Raw genomic sequence first — 21,964 nt, 5'->3', positions numbered from 1 at the left:
AGACCATCATAAAAAAGGCAGACTTTGCCAGTGTGAGGCAAGCATGGTCCCAGTGATCATTTTGATTCAAATTAATACACACCAAGAAAACTCCCATCTATGGGGATGACATCATCCTATGGAAAGAAGTCCAGTTGAGGAATAGGACTTTTTGATAACCACAGAGAACAGAGCATAAAAGTCACATTTCCACCTCATTTGGGACATGCACAAGTCAACAGAGTGAGGATGGGGCTCCACATAGCACCAGCTAATTATAGATTATACTTATATGCATACTATATATATATTAATAATTACATATATACTATTATAATTAAATAAATTATCTCTCTTGCCCATCATTTAAAAGGAGAGGGCTATCATGGGGAAGGAGGAAGAAAGCTTTTTACTCTATGACATTTAGCCTGTTTATGACAGGCCACAATTTGCTCTTTGGGGAAAAAATCCTATTCTGAGGTTATTCTTCTCACTGAGAGAACCATCTGTGTGCCACATGAATTCATTTTCTCTCCTTCCTTGACACTCATCTTTGTGGCAGCAATGTATTTTACTTTCTCTGGACACGGAGACTGTTTAGAAGTCTAGGAGAGATGGGTAGGAAGAAAATCTACATATGTAGGGTGGAGAGTATGGACTTTATAAATCACTCTACATTTACAAATGGACAAAAATATAATAAATGCTTTCTGAAAAAAATTTAATTTATTCAATTACTCTGTGGTGCTTACATACTGGTAAAGACCTATAATTATACATGGGAAACCTAATTGTCAGGCTTTCTCACTGGTTCTCTCAGAGTGAAATCTGTGAGCAGCAACAGTTTTTTTGTTTTTTTTTTTACTTTCATGCTCTTTTGAGAGGAGCTTCAAGTGTGGTCTTTGGCATTTTTCTGAGGTTCTTGCACAGTCATGTCATTCTCTGCTTGAGTTTGAAATAATTTCTTCTTTCTAACCTTTCTACACAGACATCAGTGGGGGGGTTTCCATTCAGCCTTCACTCTCAGTTCATTGTTGATACAGCTACAGCGTAGGATGGAAATTCATTAGAGATTAATTGTGCTGGCAGCCATGTGTGGCTGTATATTAATCTCCATCTTCCATCTTTCTGAGTTCTGGAGCACTTTGCTCCATATGTCAGAAAGTCAAATTGGTGACAATTTATGTGGCCGCTGTCGGAAGCAGGCTGGGTAATTTTCATAAAATTAATGTCAAGCCCTACACAGTTTCCTTGTTGAAGAACCTTTTAAATTCCATCTACACTCAGCCATTGGGGTCACACCGCCATTTTTTAAGGTTTCAGAGGCAGGTCAAAGCTGGTCAAAGTAATTTGTCAGCCCTCCTGGGCTCATTTCTATGAGGATCTGACTGGGTGATCTGGCTTGCTGACCTCAGCTTTTGTACTTCCACCAGGACAATGGCTTTCTCGCTCAGGCCTTTTTCATTTGTTTATTTTTAATATGAATAGGGAATAGGATGAAATGAAGCTCTAAAGTTCAAGCTTTGCCAGGTTATGGACAGCTAGAATTTGAATTTTTGTTTTTTTGGAAAGTACTCATGAATCAATCAGATTTTTGAAATAAGGAAGATTAACCAAGAAACAAAGGAAGGATTAGAGAAAGAAAAGAGTAAAAGAAAGGCCAACTAAAAAGCTATTGCGGCACACTGGGAAAGGTAGGAATGTGGAAAGTTGTTTGGTTGGGGTTTTTTTTTTTTGTCTGTTTAAGACAATTCTGCTCAAATGTTAGTTAAAGCAAAGGAGATGGACATTCCCTTTGCATGACACAGTTTTTGGCTTAGGTTGCCAAGGTCAAATTGCTGGAACTGTGAAGTTCCAGAACATGAATTTAATATTTAACTAGATGGTTCAGTGGATAGAGTGCTGGGCAAACTCATCCATTGCTGTGGATTCAGCTATTATCTTCTAAATCTTTATCTCTAATTCTAGCTTCTCTTCTGAACTCCAGACCTGTATTCAGAACTTTCTGATGGATATTTCCATTTGGATTTCCAGTCAGTTCCTCAAATTCAACATCTTCTAACCTAAATGTATTTTTTTTCTTCTAAAAAACTTTTTTCCCAAGGAACGTGAAGTTGGGAAAAAACTAATCATTTCCCACTTCCTGTTGATTTTCTCTCGGCAATACCTGTTAGATCCATCCCACCTTCCTAATGTCACTGTTATTATCCTTAAGAAGGCCCTCTTTAAAACCTGCTGTTATTATTGTGGTTCTGTTGTTCCAGTCACGTCTGATTTAAATGACTCCATTTTGGGGTTTTCTTAACAAAAATACTGGAATAGTTTACCATCGCCTTCTGCAATTAATTTTTACAGATGAGGAACTGAAGCAAACGGGGTGAAGTGACTTGCCTAGTAAGTGTCTGGGACACAAGTTATTGCTAGGATTGATGTTGGAAGCTATCTTTGTATGTATTTTGAAAAACAAAAAGCTATTATTCTTTTTTTAATTAATTGAAATAATAGAATATGGTCAAGGACTAAACTTTGTAGAATAACAAAATAAAAGAGTTGGAAGAAGACAAAAGAATTAGTGAAGGAAATGAAGGACTAATTGGAGAAAAAAGAAAAGAAGTAAGAGATCACTGGTAATTTTGGATAGATCAGTTTCAACAGGGAGAGTATAGTAAAAGTCAGATTATAAATAGTAAATCATTAAGTGATAAAAGGAAAGAGAAAGTGGGATTATAATTTGGAAGGCTAGATAAATTGAACTGATGCCTTTTTTTAGGATGAGTATGTCTGTAAATAGATGAATCACAAGGAAAATGGAGGCTTAAAGATATATGAATGAGGGAGGGGGACTGGTTAATGGAATAAGATTCTGGAAAAGCAGGAAGGAGATAAAATCAAAGACACAGCTAGAAAGATTAGCTCCAAGAGCAGATAGTGGCATAGTGGACAGAGCACTGGCACTGGAGCCAGGAAGATCTGAGGTCAATACATCCAGCCTTGTACACTTACTAACTGTATGATCCTGGGCAAGTCCTTTAGCCTCATTTTAAAAAAAATAATGTGTGTGTGTGTGTGTGTGTGTGTGTGTGTGTGTGTGTGTGTGTGTGTGTGTATTAGCCTCAGAGAGGAAGAAGGCCACTTTTTGCCCTCAAAAAGAAAAGAAGGATGAATACATAGATAAATATACCAAAAACCTCAAGAAGCAATCAAGGGCAGAGAATGTCAAGCCAGAGAACCCTAAACATCTCAGTAATGTAAGAGGAACAAAACGATGTATTTTAATGGAAACAGAGGACTTGGGATTAATCTCAGATTTGCTTTAACAACCTGCATGACTTTTGTCCCATCACATCCTTTCTGATCTTCAGCTTTCTCACAATGAATATAATACAAAAACCATTTGGATTTAGGTGAATATAATACAAAAACCAACCACATTTTTAAAAATTGTTTAGTCTCCTTGAGCTCATTCTTCTTTTAGGAAATTAATTGTTTTAATTAATTGTTTTTATTTTTGTTTTAATTTATTAATGTTTTAATTTTAAAGTCTTTTTGATTATTCCCATTAGCTCTCCTTCAACAGGAAAGAGAATAGAAACACCTGTTCTTTATTGCCTGCTTTTTTTCTAGAGTTACTGACTTTTTCTTCCTTCCCTACCTTTCCATCTCCCTGAGCATCTGTCTCCAATTTTATGGACTGTTTCTCTTGATGCCATGTGATCAATAGTGCATTCGAACTCTTTCCCACCCTGGACTAGAATCTGCATTACAGGAAATAAAATGTGAGCTAGAGCCTAATAGGTGCTAAGGGTTTGCATAAGTGAAGAAAATAAATTCACCAAAAGAAGATAGGAAATAAGAATATAGGGGGTTTAAAATCTGCTTTCCATTAGTTTAAAGACAAATGAGCAACAACTCAAAACTTTCTGCTGAATCAACCCTATGATGTCGCCTTTCCTCCAAAAAAGGTCAGGGGGTGAAGTTTTCTCAGATTGGAAATCTAGTCAATCTTTTTTTCATTCAATCATTGATTTTGGAGACAGAGAATCATGAAACTAGCCAAGATCAGGAAATAACAGGAGACAGGACAAGCCATGCAGTGGATCACAACCTTCTTTCCTCACATATTATGCATGAGCTCCAAAAGCATAAGACTGAATGACATTCTTTTGATCTAAAAAAGTAATAGGAACTAGAGGGAGAAAAGCACAGAGTGAATTTGCTGGAAGAACATGGTGATTTTTAAGACTTTTATCTCACTTTAATCTCATGGAAAGGGCAGGCAGGAATCTGAAAGGATGACATTTCCCTGTGTCTAGTTTCCTGTATATGACCTCCTGAAGGCTTTGTAATCATTATGAAAAGGCATAAAAATTAAAAAACAATAAACTCAATAATGCTGATAGTGCTTGGCTGCCTCGATGAATCTAATTATAGAAGCATAAATACAGAAGCTTTTCAGCTTAACAGTGTCTCACAAATAGTAAATGCTCCATATATGTTTGTCCAGTGAATAAATTAATGAATGCACACAATATAAACCCCCATCCTAAGTGATATTCCCTTACTTTAAGCCTCTCTCTCCCCCCAGAGGCTACTATAGCATGCCATAAGGTTGAGCCCACCAGATTGACATGGAGTCCTTCTTCCCCAATGGCCCTAGCTTGAAGCCTTGCCACCCAGATGCTACCAAAATCTCCCTTTCCCAACTACACCCCAAGAACCCTTGGACTTTCTCATCTGCTCTTATTTGAATCTTAAGGATCAGTGGGACTTTCTAGCCCAGTAACTACATTCTTACAGATGTTGTCTCTTTCAATTACTATGTGAGCTCTTTGAGAAAAAGGATAATATCACTTTTTAGTATTTTCAGAATTTAGCACAGTGCTTGGGACATGAGCACTTAATTCGTTCTTTTTCACTCCATCCAAAAAAGCTTTCCTTAATTCCCCAACTTTCTTGTGCTTTACTTCCCCATATCTCTCTCCTTCTTCTCTCCCCAACTGTCTGTCTGTCTCTTCTCTGTCTGCCTATCTGTGTCTCTGTGTCTATGTCTATGTCTGCCTTTTTCTGTCTCTGTCTCTCTCTTTGTCTCTCTTTTCATACTTTCTATTTAGACTGCTTTTCTGCTTTCATTGCATTTAGACTCATGACTATTTTTTAGGGATCATGTTGTTTGTTGTTTATATAAATCTTCTGTTACTTGGCCTTGCTTCTACTATATATTATATATATATATATGTATATGTTTCTTTTTTTGTAAGATGCAGAAAATCTTTACTGATGAGCAGTGAACAAAGTTAATCCAATCCATCCTTTTTTAAAATAATACTCTTTTCTCCAATTAAATGTCAAGATAATTTTTGGCATTTATTTTTACAAGATTTTAGTTTCAAATTTTTCTCCCTTCCTCATTCCCTTCCCTTCTTCCTAAAATGATAGACAAGTTGATATAAGTTATACATGTGTTATCATGTAAAACATATTTCCCTCTTAGTCACAGTTGTAAATGGAGGAATAAATCAGAAGGAAAAAAATTATGCAAAAGAATAAAGTGAAAAAATGTTTCAATCTGCACTTAGAATTCATCACTTCTTTATCTGGACACGAATACCCTCATTTTCCTTAGTCACTTTTTACTTTGTACTTGTCTTGAATTGTATTGCTGAGAAGAGCTGAATCATTCATAATTGATCATCACAAAATGTTGCTGACACGGCACAATGTTTTCCTAGTTCTGCTCATTTCACTTTGAGTTTGCTTGCACAAGTTTTTCCAGATTTTTTTGAAATCTGCCTAGTCCTCATTTTTATTTCATAATAACATTCGATTACATCCATATACCATAGTTTGTTCAAACATTCCACAATTAGTGGGAAACCCTTCAATTACCAATATTTTGCCACCACAAAAACGGCTGCTATAAATATTTTTGTACATGTAGGTCTTTTCCCTTTTTTATAATCTCATTGGGATACAGACCTACTAGGGGTATTGCTGGATCAAAGGATACCCACAGTTTGATTGCCTTTTAGGGATAGTTCCCAATTGCTCTCCAGAATGTTTGGATCAGCCCACAACTTCATCAACAATGCATTAGTATCCCAATTTTCCTCCATACTCTTCAATATTCATTACTTTCCTTTTTTGTCAAATCTGATAGGTATGATCACTAATCAAAATGATTTGGAGCATTTCTTCATATGTTTATAGATAGCTTTGATTTCTTTATCTGAAAACTGCCTATTCATATCCTTTGACCATTTATCAATTGGGGAATGACTTATATTCTTATATAGTGCATAATTCTTTTATAAAATCTAAATTTGTTTCTTAATTACCTACAATTGATCTCTTCAGGTAAATCCTATTTCCCCTCTTCATTGGAATTCCATTTTTGTGTCTTCAGATTTCTTGAACATTCCCCATTTCTCTTACACTATTCTGATAGAATTTTAGTCTGTGGGATCCTATCAACCTTCCTCCAAACCCTTTCAAATTTGCTTTGCAAAATCTAAAGTACATGTCTGACTATGACTATTTCTTTTCTTCTATCATATACCCTAGAGGGGAGGGTTCACTTTCCCTCAGAATTCCTATCATTTGCACTCCAACAAGGAGCAAAAATTAGATCAGGAATAGAATTTCCTTTTGTCAATTCTTCCATCTTGTGCAGGATGAAACTACTGTTAAGACAAGAAATGTTTAGGTACTTAGCCTTTGGCAGAGAGAGAATTCCAACAGCTGTTTGGATAATTGGAATCCCCAGTCACTACAGTCTTGTGACCTGCTCCCCAAACTCCTTATCTATATTTCTTTTTCTGTCCAAATGGCTTGAAAGCATATCCCAATGATAAAATCGCTCTTGTTTCTCCCTCTGAACTTTACCCAGCATGGCCTCTTATCCTATACTCCCTACTATTCATTTGTCCTCATACACCACATCCTCATATACCCCACTATCTGGACTTCCTCATATACATCTACTGCTTTTATTCTTTTGTTTGTTTGTTCTTTATTTTTAATGTACCATGCTAATCTCTGATTTTACCTATACTGTTACTTTTGACTAAGACATGCTTATCCAGAGAGATTTTCCACACAAGAATTTCATCCCACCAAATCTCAGTAATGTTTATGTGGATGAGATCAAGAGATTTCTTGTTCCTCTTGCTTGTTAACTAACCTTTGGCCATTTGTGTAGAGACATATGAGGGTAGGGGTTTTACTACTGATTCCTTATTTGTGTTTCGTTTCTTGTGAATTTCTGGATGACTCTACTTTCTTCTTCATTGTAGGTAGCCTTTTATGGTAATTCTCTATTTGAGATATTTATGTAAGCAGATTTCTTCTTCCTGCAGCCTTTTTAGCTTTAAATCCTTTTGAATCAAATATTCTTACCAGTCTTTGTTAGGTACACCCTGTCTTTGGCCTGGAAACTCATTCCTATATCTTAAGTCCAAATCCCATTTTCAAACATTAGTTTCTTAATGAAGTCAATTGTTTTCCTTAGTCAAGTTTACCTTTCAAGTCAAGTTTTCTTTTCTCTATTCTTCATAAGAAATTGTGTACCAATGAAGAAAAGTGTATGCTCCTATGGTTTTAATTGCTGAAATATTCTAGAGTATTTTAGGTACCTTCTAGCAGTATCATTTATACCTATGTAAATCACTGAAAGTGAATAATCTTTTAATAAGGCTTAATAATAATATTCATGAATATTATTTTGACACAACAGATACTTCTCAAACATCTCCAACAAAATTGAACTGCCTAATATTCTAATTGTGACTGATGTTACATGTTAGTTGCCAACTTGATAATTTACTATTTTTTATCAGAAAAGAAGAATTTGCTATGTTACAACACTGACCATTGAATTGGATTCTATTTTTGATGTTGCTTTGCAATGACTGTATATTATCATAGTAGTTGGCTGTCGTTTCATATGTCTTCCTAGATTTCTATGAATTCTTACTTTTCTCATTCCTTATGGCACAACCATATTCCATTACATTTGTTTATGTAGCTTATTACTATAAAAAATACTAACTTTACTGTTTTTTTTTACATTAAGGTTTCCTCACTGTCGATAATCTCCTTAAAGTATAACAACAGGAAGAATAGAAATAATGTAATATATAAATGATTCTTTGCATAATTGCAAATTCTTTTCTATAACAATAGAACCAAGTCATAGCTTATAGTTGTACAAGTAGTAAATAGTGTGACCATCATTCAAAAATGCCTACAAAAATAGTTTTCCTTTTTTTATGTTTTTGCTAAGTAGATAATTATAAGTTATATCTCAGAGCTATTAAAATTTATATTATTGTGTTTTTAATGACTTCTAAAATTTTTTCAGTTGGTGTTTGTAGTTTTCATGTCTTCTTTTGAAAATTGTTCTTTTAGAGTTCAGCTGCCCCAAGAGATGTGACTTCTCTCACTCTGACATGAAGAATGGCTAGAACATGATGCACAAGAAGGGATCTATATGGCCATGGGCAAATTCAAGCAGGTCAGAAGAGGAGATGCGGAAACTTCCAAGAAAAGGGCTGCTGGTCAAAACTAACAGCATCCCTTCACAGAGAACACAACAAGCTGGACCCAGAGACTGTGAAATTTCATTATGCCAGAGTCATCCTAGAAGTGGGCAAAGTGATCCAAGTGGGGCTGCAGAATAAGGGACTGACACAGAAGAATTGCCACAAAAATCGATGGCTGTTTATGACCAGAGGCAAGCTTTGAAATCTATAAAACCTAGATTCAACTCCTGTCTTTAAAATATGAAAGATTGTGATTCTTGGTGATTCACTTAATTCCTCTGTGCCCTAAGCAATTCTCTTAAGTCTGAGATGAGTCACTCATCTGAATTGTGGGAAAGAGTTTTTTCCTCTGGAAATGTTCTGCCTTGGTAAAACTATAAACTCAGAACAATAGTAAAAAGAATTTCTCCAATTAGACATTTAACTCATCCTTTGTATATTTATAATAACTCAAAGGAAAAAAATCCTTCCTGAGGAAATGTTTGCTTAGAGTTTTGATCAGACAAAAAGCTCAACAGAATTGCCCATGAAAGAAGAGATGAGAACATATGGTAGATATTCATGACCTAACTTAGCTCCTTATACTACTTCAATAGGAACTGAATGTATGATTGCTAGAAGAATAGATTAATACAGAATGTATAGTGAGCATATGTCACCAAGACCAATAGTATTTCATGAAAGTTTGAAAAATGACAGTGGGACAGTAGAGCTGCCTCTGACTTCTGAAAATGAATCAAACTAGAGTTTAGAGCTTAAGAAATTATTAACTAGAAAATACGAGCCTGAGTCTATTATCTAGCCTCAATTATGTTCAGAACATCTATGAACTTCCTGCATTTTTCAATTACTTTATTAGAGCTTAGAAGAAAGTCATAAAGATAAAAAAATACAATATCACAGGGTATTAAGTGAAGCTGAGAATGGAATTAAGGTCACTCAGTATTTCATCCATTATAGCATCATTTCTCCTTAAATATACTCATACTCATCACAACTGAATTCTAATTCTTCTTTGTTCCCAAAGATATAAAGCTCTTTCTCTATACGCCCACAAATAACAATGTTAATTAGTGAATCATATCCTCCAGATTTCTTAGAGAAATAATAACTTGTGTTTACATAGAACTTGCCATATTACACATCACTTTTATCACAACAATGAGGTAGGATCTATATTATTATTCCCAGAGAACCTTGATCTTGACCCTAGAGCTTTTTCTTTTCACTAATTGATACAAATATTGGTGCAGATTTCTAAATCTGCACCAATATTTAACCTTTGGCTTGAGATATTGAGCCTCTGGTGTGTGTTTGTGTGTGTGTCTGTGTGTCTATGTGTGTGTTTAATATAATTGACTTCTTGAATTTAGGAACCTAAAGTATCTTAGCTTTCTTCCACCATCTTCAAAACCGAATAATGTCCAATTATGACATCTCTTCCCTCCTTCCCTTCTTACCCTAACCTTCAGAGAATATTTTCCAGGTGTTATTTTCAAAAGCAAAAAAAAGAATATTTAAATCTAAAAATGATACCTTAAGGCAATAGTTTCCAAACTTTACCAAGTGATGCCCTCCATTTTCTACAAAAATAAAAATGTATTGTTCGTCTTCACTTTTCATAAAAGAATCCATACAAATAATTTTCTTTTTGTTCAAATTAGTGAAATTATGATTTTATAACTACTAAATCTTAAGCATATAATTAATGTACTAGGCATTCATTGATAAACCCAAATAGTTTTCATATTATTAATTATACTAATGATATGAGCTGTACACTTGTTTTTTGGTCCAAGTTTTCCTAAAATATGCCATTAGTAATAATGTTACTCATAATTATTTTGAATTATTAATAGATATCCACTTTTTAAATAACTATAGCAGAAAATCCCATTTTATACAAAGAATGTTAAGATTGATAAAAAAAAATTGGAAAATCCTCTAAGATTACATATAGATATATATAAATAAGATATTTAGGTTCAGACACATATTTCTATATAAGAAGAATATTCATATTATATTTTGCTTAAACGGGTCTGCTAAACACTATTTTAATGTATTTAATTTTAATCAATTTAAGATTATTCTAAACTCAAATATTTCTAGCTTAGAAACAAATGTCCACACTAATACATCATTCCCCCAAACCCTTGACATGTCTCTCTCTCCTTCCTTCTCTCTCTCCTCTCCCTCTCTTCCTCCTTCTCTCTCTCACTTTCTGTCCTTTTCTCTGTCTCTCTATCTCTGTCTCTTTCTGTTTATCGCTGTGTCTCTCTCTTTTCTCTCTCTGATTCTCTTTGTCTCTAAAACTATTCAATTCTTTCCTCAACCATTCTCCCCTAGGATTAAAAAAAGTCTCTTTTCCCAATGAGCTGAATAGAAGAGAGGATAATTCCCTTGAGTGGGATGTATGTACCCAACAGAGTGTGCAAGTGTCTATGTATATATGTTAATGCGTATGTAATCCTTCTGTAACTGCATGAGAGTAAGGTTCAAGTATCTCTTACCTTAATCCTCTAGGGTTAAGATTTGTGTATCTTATCTATATGTGATAATTTTCTCTAATCTTGCTTTCCCTTCCCTGCCTCTTAGTTCATTCCTCTTCCCTACTCTTTCTATTCTTCTTTTAAGATCATTATGACATAATAGAACTATTTCAAATTCTATGTAATTAAACTTCCCTTATTACTCCTAATGATAATAGAATTCATAGAGGACATATGTATCACCTCTATTAAAGTGTAAATGATTTATGTTATTTGGTTCCTTATAATTGCACATTTTTGCTTACCTTTTTATGTATCTTGAAAACTGATTGAATTTCAACGTTTCTATGCAGCTCTGATTTTTTCATCAGGAATTCTTAGAAGTTCTTCATTCCCTTAAAGATGATTGTGCTCCTAATAACATTGTAGTCAGTTTTGATGGATGTTACTCTTGAGTGTAAACATCTGGAATTTAATATTACAGACTGTCTGCTTTTTTATAGTGGTAGCTGCAAAATCACATATATACTGACTATGATTTCTCAGTTCTTGGTTTTATTATTTCTATCCATTATTTTTTTTTAACCTGGAAGTTCTGGGTTTTGTCTTTTTTGTTTGTCAGAGTTTTCATTGTGGAGTTTTTTTTTTTTTCTTTTTTAATTAATTTATTTAAAACAAACATATTAAACAACATTAAATACATTAAATAAATTTATTTATTTAAAATTTAAATACAAATAAATAAAAGAAAAAGAAAAAAGTTGATATATACACAGAACATAAGAGAAAATTCAAAGCAATAAATTTCCATTTCAAGAAAGCCTATATAGTAAATACTATACATTGTGTTCAGAACTACCCATCTTTTCTTAGCTTCCTTGTAGGTTTTCTTTTGCTCTCTACTGTGAACTTTTTGCTTTATTCTTTTTTGCTCCTTCCTTCAGCCCCACCCCAAGAAGGCTACAATTAACCATGGATATTCTTATATATACACACACAGATAGATAGATAGATAGATAGATAGATAGATAGATAGATAGATAGATAGATAGATAGATAGATAGATAGATAGAGATAGATAGATAGATACACATATACATACACACATGCACATAACAAGCTACTAATTCTCTTTTCAATTTTTTAACGCAGCTGACACACGTTTTTCAAGTTTTTATTCTAGCACTCTCACTTCATTTATGAAAACATTTCAAAATTATTTTACAAACTCTTATTTCGTCTTGTCCAGGAATATATTTGAATTTATGCCCAAAAAGTGTTTTTCTTTGAGAGTTTGATTATAGATATTTTGGAGTCAGTCTCTTCTGGGACTTGAGTGTCATTGTTGCCAAAAGTAGGTTCTTTTTTGTTTGTTCGTTCTGTCATCCTTTTTCCTGATTTCTGACTCTTTGTTGGGGCCAGGCTCTGTATACTTCAGGAAAGAATTTCTGGGCAGGTCCTGCTATTGTTTACTTAGGGTATTGAATGTGGGCTTATTTCATGATCTCAGGGACAGTTCAGAGTAGAAGCCTATATGTTTTGTATTCCCAAAGTTGTCTGACAAAATCCTGGGGAAATTAATTTTTTTCTGTCCTCCTGGTTTTGAAGAAGTATCAGGTACCTAAAGTACACAGATACTACTAGGTAGTAGGAGAACAATTCCCAGTGTAAAGAATTCACAGTCACAAAGGATGCCCTTATCGACATGAAAGGGTTCACAGGCATTAAACAAAATGACTAAGCAGTGTGTTCTGGGAGATTTTTTTTTTTTTTTTTTTTTTTTTTAAGTTGGAAGGAAGAAAGGGAGGGAAGTAAGAACTGGGTTTAAGAAGTTAGGGAGGAGTTAAAATGGGTCCTGGTGGAGAAAAAATATTCACATGTGCATCTATGTGACCAACTACACAGTGATTCAGGAGGAAGTAGGGTATGCTTTTTAGATACGCAAACAAGACAGTCAAAGAAATTTTGCTTATAGGATGGATGATGAAAGCTCGGAGCATGGAGGTTGGAGGGGTCGATTAAAGTTACTTTTCCACATCATTGGTACAAGTTCTACAAATTCCTGGTGTGTGTTTGGGTCTAAGCAATAGGCCCATAAGCTTCTTCCCCATTTGGAATTTCTATAGATTAGATTTAAGTACTACTAGCCAACTAGAAATCTCTCTGGTTCAGAGAGACAAAGTTATTCCCTTTACAAGCTCCAGACTGAGCTAGAATATAGAATTACAATTCTGCTCTGCTATCGGTCACACAGTTCTCACACTGAGAAATAATTCTATTGGATTTGGATGGGGTGAAATTAAAAGTCTTTAACCATACAACTGCAGAGGTGGGTATCCTATAGAATAGGAACTCTTGGAATCGATACCTGTCCTTTTTTATATGGAAAATCCAATTCTCTCCTTTCATTCCCCATTGGCTGAGTACCAGAGATCACAATCTAAGTGCATAATGACTCTTAGACCCTTCTTTTTTAGATCTGGAATCTCTTCTTGGTATTATACAGTCCCCTCTGGGAATTTTCACTGGGTATTGAGGAATATTATTATGTTGTATCATTTAATAATCAATATTAACTTTAATCTTTATCCTTTATCCTGCTTCTCATTTTGTCAAACCCCATTTCTCATTCTAGCTTAAAAAAAACGAGCCTCCCCCAGTTCAAATAAAAGTGTGATTGAATAATATGATCACTCCCTAGTACCTAGGGCATCTGCTTGTGAATCAATCTAACCTGGATCACTAACTTCATTTACTTAGTAAACAAAGAAGCAGCTTGGACTGAGTCCCCAGAAAATGGCTCTCCGAATCTTCCCTCTCCCGGTCAAAGTTAAAAGTGACTTGGTGTCCAAGGGGAAGAAGGGGAGAGTGGGGCTGATCCTCATTGGGGTGGTTCTGATTTTCTGGCTAAGATTACTAGAGGCAGCTGAAACCCATAAAGCAATCAGTAGCCCTTAATTAGTTGAGAGGAGCTGATCAGCCACACCTGAAAGTCAAACCACTTTCCCCAGCTGCAACTAATTTTAAGGCTTTTTAACTATCAGCCCCATCCAATTGCTTCCTTTTGGGGCTCAGTAGAGTCTCAACAAATATGTTTTTTCCAGTTTTTTTGTGGTAGCTGAGCCAACTTGGGGGAGGGGGAAAGGAAAGAGTCGGATCTACTTTGTTATCAGCTACTTATGATACTGTTAAACTATAATCTTGCTCTGGAGAAAAATGTTGTTTTTTATGAAGTTTTACTGTAGAGATCTCACTCTCTAGGAATTGATTCAGGAGAATGGCAAGTGCTGCCAGAGGTAAGTGGGAGCCTTGGGGACTAATTTGTAGATAGGCTCTTCACAATCAATAGACACCACTTGAGCTGCTCAAGTTGACCCAACAGTGTAAGGGGTGTTCAAAAAGAACTAGCACCTCGGGTGTGAGGGCTTGTGAGCCCCTTTCAGGGCTGCTCATCATTTGGTGTTCACCTGGCTCCAGGAAGTTTTAGCATGCACAGTGGCAACGCCAGGAAATGGGCTGAGCCAGGTTAAAGGCTGCTAATAGGCCTCAAACCGTGGGTGAGCCAAGGGATGTCCGTCCCAGGCAAGGGAAACCTTCCCCCAGTGGAATGGGCAGATGAGGACAGTTTGTTCTAGCGATCCTGAAAGCAGACATTGTGGAGGGCTTAAAGCTCGGTCAGACATCAAAGACAACAAGGTCGTCCACTATACCCCAGGCTGTCATCACGGCTGGGTTTCAATGACTGGAAGACAGAATGAAGTTGAAGACTTTGTGCAATTCTGACTCACTTAAATCCAATTTACACACCAGTCAAGATGATTCTCTTTGGAAAGGACAACCAACCATAGATCAAAGAGATAATGTATTGTCTGTGGAGCTTGCCCTGGCTAAAACTAGCAGGGAACAAAAGGCTGCCTTTAGTCAACAGATTCTCTGAAAGTCAAAGAACAAGTCAGTGGAGGAGGTCACAAGACCTTGGCTTAAAAAGGCCAACATCTCCCATTTCATCAGGGCCATTCCAGTCCTCCTGATCTGCCTCTGGCTCTGGAGGGGAAAATCAGGCAGTGGCCTTGTCCTGCCCTCCCTTTCTTAAACCACTTGCATGTCATGGCATCCCCTCTCTGATGACGTGGTCTTCTTCGAGAACAGGACAAACAATAACAGTCTTACAGCATTGATACTCCCCCAGCTGAGGCTCATTTTGATAAAATTATACATAACAGCTAGAATTTACATATTGCTTCAAGATTCTCAAGGTACTTTACTTTTATTTTATTTTTTATTTTAATTTTTTGACAAGACAATTGGGGTTACACAGGTAGTAACTGCTACGTGTCTGAAGCCACATTTGAATTCGAGTCCTTCATTGCACTATCTGGCTGCTCTCTGCTTTACGTTTATTTGATTCTCACAACAACCTTGGGAATTAGGTATTCTTATCCCCATTTTACTGTTGAGGAAACTAAGGCAGACAGAGATGAAGTGATTTGCCCAGCTGTATCTGAGGCAGGATTTGACTCGGCTTTTCCCGATCCTGGTCCAGAATTCTATTCACTGTATACCACTATACCTCCAATAAAAAGATATGCGGAAGAATATTCTGACCTTATATCAGTAATCAGCCACAGTCAGACCCAGCAAACTGACTCTAATGTACTCATGTCATTTTGGTCCTTTACAAGAATAAAAGACCATGACCAAAAAACTATGGAACTCTATGTAGTATGGCATTGTAAGGAATGGTGGGATGGCAAGGTTCTGTTTCAGAGATGCTAACTTGGCTATTAGAATAAGAAACTGGGGGAATCAACCTAGTGATCTATATTATCTGGGCCAGCGCTAATTCAAAAACCACAAGACATGATGGACATTCAATCCCACCGGGTTGTCAGTTACAATGCTCTTGCTACTGTGCATGCTTAATTAACCTCATTAATATTGACTTCTACCAAGGAGATTAAGCTTTATTAACATATGGGGGGGGCAAGATAAGGAGAGTATGTAGGTCTATAAGGAAGGGTCCTGACCAACCAGGACTCTAAGGGATGAGTAGGACTAACTTAGAATACAAGAGCTTCCTCTACTTCTGTATGAGCTCACTGGGGAGTTTCAGGCCCACTTCTGGAAAGTAAGTAAGTAAAGCCATGTACTTCATGTCTGAGTCAAGTCTTGGCCACAAAGAATGGCTGCACATTACAGAGGAGATGGAAGAAAGGAGCCTATTCAAGGAGGAAGAATGAATTGTTAATTGGTCGTTTTGAAACAATAAAACAAGCAAAAACCCAGCAAGGCTCTCCAGTGTCTTGATAGAACTATGATAGAGGAGCTATAGGATGAAATAGGCAGAAATCACAGAGGAAGAAAGGGGTTAGTGGTCCGCAGTTGGTGCCCATGGAGACACCTGCCATACCAAGTAAAATCCACTCTCTCTTCCTACTCACCGAAACCTCTCTCTCTTGAATGTTTGGTATAGAATGACGTTCTTTACTAAAGCTAATTTGCCAGCAGTCTCAAAGCTGGCAGTGTGGCTTAATACAAAGAACACAGGCTGGGAGAAAGCAGAGACAAGGGTTCTTATCCCAATTCTGCCACAAGCAAAAGTGTGAAACGTTGAGGCTCAGTCTCCCCTCACATTAAAATGTCTAGAGTATCTACTTTACTGGATTATTGTGAAGATCGCATGAAATAATGTTAATACAAAATATAATGTAATGATAGCTAACATTTTTATTGCATCTATACTGTGCTAGATACTGTGCTAAGTGCATTACAATTATTATCTTATTTGATCACAGCAACCCTAGGAGGTAAGTTCTACTATAATCCCTGTTTACAATAAGGAAACTGAGGCAGACAAAAAGTAAAATGATTTGTTTATGGTCACATGAAGTAAGTGAACTCAGTACTTCCTGACTCCAGACATAATACTCCAACTATTGAGTCACCTAGCTGTCCCAAAGGAAAGGGCTAAGCAAAATGACAACTATTATTCAAATTGCCCCGAAACTAGGATAAGGAAACATTGAGAATTGAGAAGTTCATTCTGGCTGCATAATCTCAAATAAACCACTTGCTCTCTGTAAACTTCAGCTTCTTCATATGTAATTATTATATGATAATTCAAATTTTTCTCTTGCAGCTGGGTGGTACAGTAAATAAAGTGCCAAGCCTAGAGTCAGAAAGACCTGATTCAAATTTTAGCTTAAACTCTTATTAGCTGAGTGATCCTAAGCAAGTCATTTAACCCTGTTTGCCTCAGTTTTATATGTAAAATGAACTGGAGAAGTAAATGGAAAACTACTCCAGTATTTCTTCCAAGAAAACCCTAAATGGTGTTAGGAAGAGCTGGACATTACTGAAATGACTAAACAATCTCTTGCTTTAGAAAACAATTTCAAAAAGACACAGAAAGTCTTATATGAACTAATGCAGAATGAAAAACAATGCATACTATAACATCAATTTTATAAAGATGAACAGTTTTGAGGATTTTCATAAACTGATGAAGAATGAAATGAACAAAACCTTTTAATGATTTTCATATGGTATGATCTTGAGATATTTCACTCTCCTAGTTATCATCCTCTAGAAACCCTCGAGTTATCAAAATCTTTCCAAAAATGGAATAGAGAAGTAAAAACAATACTAGAAATACGGCTTGACCAGAGCAGAGTACATCAGGTTTTTCATCTCCTTGGTCTAGACAGTTTTGCTTTTTAATGAAGCCTAATGAAGCCGTTTTTGATTACAATATAATAATAAAACTACTCCTATTGAGCATGTAGTCTACTTTAAAAATTTAGAACTTTGTCAGAAAATCTGTTATCTAGATATTTTTCCTATTTGTACTTGTGAACTTGATAGTTTAAATCCATGTAAGACTTTACAATTATGTCAATTAAATTTCATCATATTGGATTCAACCTAATGTTCTAAACTGTTGGATTTTTGCTTTGGGGTTGTTCTTTTTATTCTACCATTCAATGTAATATATATGTATATATACATATGTATGTGCTTATAATGTATATAATATATGTATACATGTTAATATACTTCCTAGCTTTTAATTTTCTTAAATTTTTTGCAAATTTTCTGCAAGTTGTGATAACTATATTTTCATCTAAGACAATAATAAAAATGCTAATTAGCACAGGGCCATATATAGATCCCTGAGATACTACTGAAGACCTCCTCCAAACTGATATTAAACTATTATTATATGATTATAAATCATATACTATATATATTATACATATATATAAATCATAAACTATTATATGATATTAAACTATTATTAATGAATAATCCTTGGATACAGTCACTCAACTATTTCTCAGTTTCCCTAACTTAACTACCATCTGGCCAACTTCTCTATATCTTATCCACCAAAATAGCAGGAAGTCTTTGTCATGTTTTTGTAGCAACCCTTTAGACTACCAACCTGTTCTCTGACTAGCAGATTGGGTTCTCAAGAAGGAAGATATTATATTAGATTCTAGGGATGATCCTGTGGGTGGCTATTCTCATTATTGCATCTTGTGAGCCCCCACCAGTGTGCTTCCTTTTAACAATCAATCAATAGACTTAATTAACTTATTAAAGGTAATTATTAAAAAATATAGCAAGAGCAGTAGTTACAAAAGCATTCCCTCTGCCCCATGAGTGTAGGACCCACTCCCATAAATACTAACAAAATCCAAAGGAAAAATGGGTTAAAACAGTGTACAATGTTAATGAGGTACCTTAGGTACAAGGTATGGCAAAGGCAACTCACAAGTTAATACTGTAGTCCCTTAAAATCCTTTCTCTCTTCATAAAGGCTTCCCATAGCTCTCCGCAATTCGAGATATAGCATCGATGTTGAGAATAATAGTAATGTCTCTGCTAGCAGGGGGCCCATTGCTTGAAGCTATTTCCTTCCTCTGGTGACTATTTCTCTGTATCTACATCTGTCAGAATGTATGTCTCTGGCCCCTAGTGTGTCCTACTGCAGCACCTCCTACTGATTCAATAGCATCTCCCAAAGCTACATAGCTGATGCAGTAAAGGGAGGAGAGAATTCTCTCCTGACTCCCTATAGAGAATCTCCTCTGGAAGCTTCTAGCCTGTAATCTTTCCTCTTCTCGATTCAAATGGCAGAAATTCTTCCAGGTTCTAGCTATTTAAAGCCCCACAGGTAAGCCCAATTTGCTTACTCAGACATTTCTTATTATTCCTTCCTCTGACTCAATCAAAGATGTTAATGCCTCATAAAGGTAGCCAAGAATAGACATTTCTTTACATTATAATTAGCATCTTGTGATTACATCCTGAGTCCTCTGTTATTATATCAATTAAACTGAGAAGTATGAGGAGAACCATATTCTTCTCTTGCACCTCAATAAAAAACTAAAACAACTATATCTATCTAATTAATCATTTTTGTAACTATCAAAATTAGGGTAACAAGGTTAAACTCATAACCTGTTCTGTTTTAAAACTTTATTTTTTCAATTAATAAAAATCTAGTTTCTCTTTTTCCCAACTTCCTCCTCCCTAAAAACAAAAAAGAAAAAAACAAAATCTTTGCAGCAAAGGAAAACAAATTCCCACATTGGCCTGGTCCAAAAAGAAAAGTCTCAATCTGCATTTCTAAGTTGTTTATTGCCTCTCTGTAGGCAGGTGGATGGCTTAGAATAATTTGTTCTTAAGGAAATCATGCAAATCCTTAGTGATCGCCATTCTCTTTGTACATACTCAATCACCACATCTTTAACAACATATTCTAGGTATTTGCCAGGAAACAAAGTCTAGTTCACTCACTGATCTCATGACTTGCAAAATATAATTTCATTAGAAAATTTGAACACAAAATTCTCCACACCTATTCCTTGGTCTCTATCATTAGAATTGTTTCTTTTTGTACAGCAAAACAACTGTTTGGTCATGTATACATATATTGTATTTAACTTATACTCTAGCATATTTAATATGTATTGGTCAACCTGCCATGGGGGGGAAGGAAAGGGGGAGGAGGGGAAAAATTAGGACAAAAGGTTTGGCAATTGTCAATGTTGTAAAATTACATATATCTGGTAAATAAAAACTATTAAAATATTTTTAAAAAGAATTTGTTTCTTTTTGTGTGCTCAGAATTTTACTCTTGAGTATTTCCTTTTTGGCTAATTTCCCCTGAAGAATTTTAGACAACTGGATCTTACCTCTCCTTTCTCCAAATCTTTTGAAATCTTCTCCCTCCAAATGTAAGACTGTGCCCAAACATTTTTATAATGATTTCTATACATTCACTATCAAGACTGTCAACTCCTGAGCAGGGATATTCTCATCATCTCTCACTTTAGCAGAAGGAAGTACATCCATATCATCATTAGTAACATTTATACATCACTTACTGTGTACCAGACAGTGTAAAGTGCTTTTTAATTGTTATCTCATTTGATCCTCATAACAACCCTGAGAGATAGTGCTATTACTATATATAACATATATACACATATATATGTACATATATGTAAAATAAATGCTTATTATTTTTATTATAATTATTTAGTTGTTTTTCATTAATTTATGATTCTTTTTGACACCATTTAGAATTTTCTGGACAAAGGTACTGGAGTAGTTTGCCATTTCTTTCTATAACCTATAAGTGCTATATATACTAAGTGCTCTCTATATATTTGTTTGGAGTGGCTAGGTAGTATAGTGGATAAAGTACAGGGATCAGAAAGACTCATGTTCATGAGTTCAAATCTGGCCTAAAACACTAGCTGTATGATCTTGGGCAAGGCACTTAAAACTGCCTCAGTTTACTCATCTGTAAAATGAACTGGAGAAGAAAATGGCAAACCAACTTCAGTATATTTGCTAAGAAAACCCCAAATGGGGTCACAGAGGGCTGGATATGACTGAACACATGCACAAAAATATGCTTGTTTAATGAATGATCCATTTTAGGTTGCTACACTGTTTTTTTTGTTTTTGTTTTTTTTTTTGTTTGTTTTTTGTTTTTTGTTTTTTTGCTCTCAAGAATTTGGGATACTTGATATTTGCTTACTACCACCCTCTCTTCAAAAAGAATTATTACTGTTTCTCTTGACAAGGTCATATTAGTCATATTATCTTGTAATGTATCTTTCTTCTTCCTCTGCTAACTTCAGTTCTTCCTACCACAAACTCTCCACACCTACTCTCTGCCCACTCTCAATCAGCTGTCTGGAAAGCAACAGGATAAACTTCCCTTATTTAGCTAATTTCTGGAAGGAGATATTTGGCCTAATGATCCATCAAAAAAAAAACAAAATTATTTTTAAAAATAATATATTTATTCATACATATTTATACAGCATTTACATGTTTACAAAGTATTTTCTTCATGATGACCCAATGAGCCACATTGACAGCACATAGCTTGTGCACATAGATCATTAGACTGTAAGCTCCTCAAGATCAAGGACTATCTTTTGCCTCTTTGTATCTCCAGCATTTTGCACATAGTATGTGCTTAATAAATGTTTATTGCTTGATTGAGCACCGAATAAGTCAAAATTAAACACACATAGACTGCTTATCCCTCTCCTTCTCATTGAGAATGAGCATTATCATCCCTGTTTTACAAGGAGATTAAACATCTTCCCTGATATCACATAGCTAGAAAGCTATAGAGAAGATTCAAATACAGGCATTCCAATTCCAATTCCAGGGTTATCTAAGATATAATGCTTTCTAACTGAGAAAACAAATGATATTTTCTTCAGTGTTGAGAAGATGGTGCTCAATTATGATTTGACAAATCACTTAAAGATATTTAATTTTAAAATTTGTTTTTAAATGTATTTATTTATTTAAAACTTAAATACAAGGTAGAAAAAAGAGAAAAATAAAAAATACTGTCATAAGTGTAAGATTCCAAATATGTAACAATAGATTTCCATTTCAAGAAAGTGTGTATAT

At 35.2% G+C, this 21,964-nt stretch overlaps 1 long non-coding RNA gene across 1 annotated transcript; it reads left to right on the top strand.

The window, feature by feature from the left end:
* Window positions 1–1,473: 1,473 nt before the first annotated feature.
* Window positions 1,474–9,521, top strand: LOC141553171 (uncharacterized). Its single transcript, XR_012485298.1, has 2 exons — window positions 1,474–1,673; window positions 8,386–9,521. It is a non-coding gene; the product is annotated as an uncharacterized LOC141553171 (long non-coding RNA).
* Window positions 9,522–21,964: the final 12,443 nt, after the last annotated feature.

Source organism: Sminthopsis crassicaudata, chromosome 1 (assembly GCF_048593235.1).
Source record: "Sminthopsis crassicaudata isolate SCR6 chromosome 1, ASM4859323v1, whole genome shotgun sequence".
Taxonomy (NCBI): domain Eukaryota; kingdom Metazoa; phylum Chordata; class Mammalia; order Dasyuromorphia; family Dasyuridae; genus Sminthopsis; species Sminthopsis crassicaudata.
This window is presented reverse-complemented; position numbering and strand designations above follow the sequence as displayed.